Source organism: Sturnus vulgaris, chromosome Z (assembly GCF_052056855.1).
Source record: "Sturnus vulgaris isolate bStuVul1 chromosome Z, bStuVul1.hap1, whole genome shotgun sequence".
Taxonomy (NCBI): domain Eukaryota; kingdom Metazoa; phylum Chordata; class Aves; order Passeriformes; family Sturnidae; genus Sturnus; species Sturnus vulgaris.
This window is the reverse complement of record NC_142283.1, coordinates 74,497,537-74,503,536: the sequence shown is the minus strand read 5'-3', so window position 1 is coordinate 74,503,536 and position 6,000 is coordinate 74,497,537. Positions and strand designations below refer to the sequence as shown.

The following is a 6,000-nucleotide window of genomic DNA, read 5'->3' as shown; positions in this document are numbered from 1 at the left end:
TGTGTAGGCTGGGAATCTTCTGCTACAAAAAGACACCATGGGAAAGGTTATAGTACAGCCTGCAGTTACAAGGGGCAGAATGTGATTGGATAGAAAAGGACCATTTATGATTTTCTCTACTGTGATGATGAGGGCATCAAAAAAGGTTATCAGGTGGCAAGATCAAAACAAGCCCCAGGGAAGTGATTCTGCACCCAAGCAGATCTTTAGATTGGGCAGCTGTTTGGCACAAGATGTTGCAAATGCCTAAAATTTATCTGTCTTCAAAAATAACTATGCAAATTAATGGTAGAAAAATTTACTGAAGACTATTATGTGTAAGAACGCTTTTAGCTCAGGGGGTCTGACTCACAAAAAAAATGTTGGAAGTTGAAGAAATATTTTGGGGAAGTATCACTTGTCCTTACACCCTTCCAAGGGTGGACTTGTATGAAAACAAGTGTTGGGATAGATAGGTCCTTGTGGGCTGTTTCTAGGTTCCAGAATAGAGAAGCACTCAGCACTGAAACTTGTTGTTGGCCATGACAAGTTTGCTATCTACCTGTGTGAATCTGCCCCAAGATCTCACTGCTGTGCTGTGCAAAGCACCTCCTGGAGGTGCGGGGGGGACAGGACACGTGGCCCCAGCAGGTGGGGACAGAAGATAGTGCCTATCAGGACCTGTGCAAGCAGGTCCCTGGAGATAAGGCAGTGTCTGGGGAATCACTTAGTGCAGTGCCTTGACAGAGCAGCAGCTGCTGACTCTCAAGCCAAGAAACCAACTCTGAAGGTCAGGAGATAAAATGAAGGCAGAGGGAAAACATGACCTGGCAGTGAGAATTTCCAAATTTCCTTTTTTGTTCCTGTGATACAGGAAAATGAGATAAAAAGGGAAAATAGTCAAAACAATACATACCTCTAGCAGGCACAGCTGACCCAGATGCAGCTGCAAGATCAGGCTCTGAAAGATTGTGCAATATCTTCATGGTCAAGATGCCCTGAGAGCTGTATGAGGAATGGACTGGCAGAAACAGAATTCAATGTCAAAAGACAGGAGCACTTCTCAATCATCTGGGCTGTTTTTACAACTGTGTCTATAAAAGAGGCAAGTTCACTGTCCCCAAAACAGCCTCCAAGTCTTCAAGCCTTCTATTACCCCCATATTAGTATTCTCCATTGGATGGCTGTACACTGTACCCTGTACACCAAGGCATCTGTAAAGCACTGTCATCCCTCTCTCTGTGTGCAAAGTATCTCTGGTGCAGACGGTGTCAGTGCTGACAGAGAGCCTCAAAGTCTCAGGTCTCACTCAGCAACCACCTCCAATGTAAATAAAATATGACTCAAATGGCCCCATTGCCAAACTAATGACCACAAAACACCTGAAGGACAGCATGCCATCCAGAGGGACCTGGGCAAGCTTGAGGAGTGAGTCCATGGGAGCATCATAAAGTTCAAGGCCATGTACAAGGCTGCACCTGGGTCGGGGCAACCCCTGGTATCAGCACAGGCTGGACATGAACAGATGCCCTGCCCAGAAGGGCTTGGGGGTGCTGTGGGTGAGAGGCTGGACATGCCCTGGCCATGGCACTCCCAGCCCAGAGAGCCAAACGTGTCCTGGGCTGCATGCAGAGCCCCGTGGGCAGCAGGGCAGGGAGGGGATTCTGCCCCTCTGCTCTGCTCTGCTGAGACCCACCTGGAGCACTGCATCCAGAGCTGGGGTCCATGGTATGAAAAAAACACGGACCTGTGTGCTGGTTTAGAGTACAGTGGCTGGGGTAGAGTTAATTTTCTTCACAGTTATAGGGCTGTGTTTTGAGTTTGTGCCGAACACAGTGTTGATAACATAGACATGTTTTTGTTATTGCTGAGCAGTAACAAAGAGCCAAAGCCTTTTCTGCTTCTCATACCAACACATTGGCAAGAAGACTGGGGGTGCAGAGGAGGCTGGGAGTAGACACAGCCAAGACAGTGACCCCAGCTGACCAAAGAGGTATTCCAAACCAAATGAAATCATGCTCAATGCATAAAGTGTGAGAAGAAGGAGGTAGTGAGACATTTGGAGTGATGGTGTTTGTCTTTCCAAGTAACCATTATGTGTGATGGAACCCTGCTCTCCTGAAGATGGATGAACACATGCCTACCCATGGGAAGCAGTGGATTAATTCCTTGTTTTCTTTGCTTACCTGCATGGCTTTTGCTTTTCCTATTAAACTGTCTATCTCAAGCCGCAAGTTTTCTCACTTTTGTTCCGATTCTCTGCCCAATCACAGAAGGGAGAGTGGCTGCCTGGGGCTCGGCTGCTGGCTGGGGATAAACCCCTACGGCCTGTCAGAGAGGTGGTGGATGCCCCATCCCTGGAAACATCAAGACCAGGTTGGACAAGACTCTGAGCAACCTGCTCTAGTTGAAGATGCCCCTGCTCACTGCTGGGGGGTAGAACCAGACTTTTAAAGATGGCCTTTAAAAGTCCCTCCCAACCTAATTCATTGATTATGAATCAATAAGTGAGAATCTTTTTGTTTTCTCCTGCTTTATTTACCAAGGTTTTGGAAATACCTCCATGGATAGGAACAGGAAGGAGCTTCACGAGCTCCTATTTTCCAAGAGCCAGATAAAATATTACTCAAATGGCTTTTATTATTTATTAATCATCAGAATATGAGGAATAACAGCAGGGTAATTTGACTGTGCTCTGTTACCAGAAGTTTTGACAGCTTTTGCAGATTTCTAGACAGCAAGTAGATGTGAAAGAGGCATATATGCATATATATTTCATCTATATGTGAAAGTCAGTATGTGGGTGACTGTAAACAAAAGGTTTGGAAGGTTAGGGCAGTAGAGTCAATGGGATATTTTCACATATATGAAGAAGCCCCACAGAAAAATGCCCTATGGCATTGAAAATTGCTCTGGAAGAGGCAGCTTTATAATGTTACAGGACAAGCTAGGCTTGTCTGTTTGCAAACCCTTCCTTCTAATTTCTTTTGCTCATAAGCGTTCAAGTAAATGAAAATATGTCTCACTCTAGGGAAAAACTGCATTTCTGAAGCTGAGCATGTGTTCTAATGCTTAGGGAAGGATCTGAGTGTTCTGGCAATGCTCACCAGTGCTGCACTTAAAGAAAAAAAAAAGAGATAAATATATTAAAAATGGATGCTGAGAGGAAAACATGCTTGAGGTAGAGAAAGGCTTTTATCTAAGTTTTGTGGCCTTCGTGGAATGTTGGCTGCTTGTTTGCAGAGAGAAAAATTCACTCCTCAGAAGGTCCTTACTGATTCCTCTGGTTCCCATCTTGCATCCTGCTCTGTACATTTTTCCTGAGGAAGGAGAGGTTTTCAGGCCTCCACCCCACAGGGTTTTTCCGCTTTACCCCATTCTCAAACTGAAGGGGCAGCATGAAGAGAGAAATGGCTAAAACTTGCCTTTTTTGGTTCTTCTTGACCACTGGCAAGTATGTTCACAGTTTTTTCAACTTCCCCAAGGCAAAAGCAAAGAAAGGGTCTTTCATAATCTTGGAGATAAGGAGATGCAGACTCACAGAACCAGACTACAGCCAGCTCACCCAGCTGAAAGCCTCCCTTGCAGCACCAGTGAATGTGTAAAAGACAAGAAGAAAAGCATGTTGGTTCAAAGCACTGGGTCCAGATGCAAAGACTTAGCTCTTAAACTCCCTCCCTCCTAGATCTAGATCTTTGTAGATCCTTGAAATGTCCACACATAGGAAAAACAAACCCATTTGAGATAAAAACCAGCATATTGTTCGGTACAGCATCAGAGACTTCTGCGTCTTTAAAGTGGGAATTCTGCAGAATGGACTGGCCCTGATGCACATCCACACACAAACATGTCTGTTGGCTCTTTTTGCACCCTTCTTGCCCTTGAATTGACAGCTGACGACTGGAGGAGAAGAACCCATCCTACAGGCCAGGCAGAAGATCTGAGATGTGCCAGATGGGACAAGGAAATGGGATGTGCCAAACCTGGATTGAGAGCTTCAGGTTGGTGCAGCCAACGGGTTTCCTGCAGGATGGAGAAGCATAAGATTAATTAATGGAAATCGCACAGCAGGTAAACAAGTCTGGAGGAGATTTACCTGGCCCTGCAGGCAGCTGTAGATGGGGATTGAGATGTTGGCACAACAAAGCATTGAGGGATAGCACCTGCAGGGCACAGCCATGCTCTACCTTGTGCCCCAGGGACCGTTTTTCAGGTCTGAGCCCTCCAGCCTCAGTCACAAAAACAAGGCAGGAATAAAACTGTGCTTGCCTCAAGGTCTGCACCAGGGTGCTGATGGAAATGGGGCAACCAGCAAGGGGTGGTTGGAGGGGACAGAAATGCAGAGCAGCTGGTGGAGCCAAGAGGAAGACGATCAAACCCCTGAATAGTCCCTGCAGGCTCCCATCTCTCCCTTCTCCAAGAGGGTGTGTAAGCATTGCTCTCCAACATTGACAGTGCTGGAGGGTTTCAGCCTTGTGAGCTCAGTAGTTTTCTTTTTTTCTTAAGACCCTATAGAAGTTCTTTCCAAATTACTGTGGGACAGCAAACCCCAGGGTGGAGATGACAGCACTTCTCAGCACACTCAGGCCAGGCAGGAAGGCTTCTGCAGACTTGTTCGCCTGTCTGGGAAATTTGCATTCATTATTCTCCTGGTGATTCAGGCTCCTGGAGGAAAGTTCAGCCTCTTCCTTTCTACATATGAGTGCACAGAGCAGTTTTCAGGATCAGTGCAAGGGTGTTCCCCTGCCCAATTCTGCTTCACACCCACCACAGAGCAGTTTCCAGAGCTCAAAGCCTACCAGTGCATACAGCAGAGTGAGACATTGCATGTACCACACAAGTCCTACAAGCAGTTTTTTAGAGGAACATCTCTTTGTTAGGAAGTCGGAGGTGGAGATGCTAAGGGAGAATCGCTTGCCCCTAACCCTCTCTGGACCTTTTCACCCAAGAGATTCTCTCTGCTATTCAACCACCCAAGCCTGCTGGTTATGCCTTTGTCTTGATGTTTATGCTGCAGTTTGGTTTTCTTCCTCTGGATCTGTTCATTTTTTATTGTGGGAAGGGTCATGAAAAGGCCAAATTCAGCCTCAGTAAAGCAAGGTCCAATTAAACTCACTTGGCCCTCCCTGCTTCCTAATGGAAAGTCTTCTTGTGGTCAGTTTACAAGGCCTCAGGCAGGACCTGAACTGTGCATCTTCATCCATGCCTTGCTGGGCCTGCATTTTAGTTACTCTCAGAAGGTGAGTGCATTGCTGCTGGAGACCAGCCCACAGAGACCACCCAAGGTATGGCAACGAGTGACAGCATTGTAAGCTCAGCTGATAGCAGCTGATATCATGCCATTCAGCACAGAACATGGTGTTGGTGTCCCCAAGCCAGGAATGGTGCGAGACCAGAGAGCTTCCTCCTCCCCTTCACTCACCTTCTGCAAAATGCTGTCCGTCCTCATCATGGCTTCTGCAGAAATACAAGGAGCCACCTGCTCTGAGGGTAGAAGCAGGGTCTAGTGAATCCAGCAGGCAGCTGCTCTGTGTGCTCCAGCTCCCTCACTCTTCTTCCAATGCCTGCCTAACACAGATGGCTCATCCCCAGGAATGGGAATACCTGTTTGTCCCTCCTTGACGGGCACCCACTCTCAAGAGATTGAGTTCCACAGAGCCGACCCTGCAGGCAAGGTGAAGGTGAAACATTGGGGGCGTTGGCTTAGGCTGATGCCTCTCCCAGAGCACACCCCATGCTACCTTATCTCAGTGATGCTGGCATCCACGCCATCTCAGCCACACCAGAATGCTGGAGACAGAGATGTCTTGTGCAGCAAGAAGAACCTAAAACTCCAGCTCCCAACACAGAAACTATTCTTGGGACTGAACAATATGGATATCCCAGTCACAGCTTTATCAATAAAGAATTATGTTCCACAGGTTGCTGCTTTGGAGGGGGGTAACAGTTACTTCAGACTTCAATAGAAAATCCTGATGGGTCCCTTCCAACTCAGCATTTTGTATGATTCTCTGAGATCAT

At 47.0% G+C, this 6,000-nt stretch overlaps 1 long non-coding RNA gene across 1 annotated transcript; it reads right to left on the bottom strand.

Annotated features, from left to right (window-relative positions):
- Positions 1-2,601: 2,601 nt before the first annotated feature.
- On the bottom strand, positions 2,602-5,686 carry LOC148219941 (uncharacterized). The gene is made up of 2 exons (XR_015799323.1): positions 5,402-5,686; positions 2,602-4,002 (listed from the first exon to the last, which is right to left on the bottom strand). It is a non-coding gene; the product is annotated as an uncharacterized LOC148219941 (long non-coding RNA).
- Between the last annotated feature and the right edge of the window lie 314 nt (positions 5,687-6,000).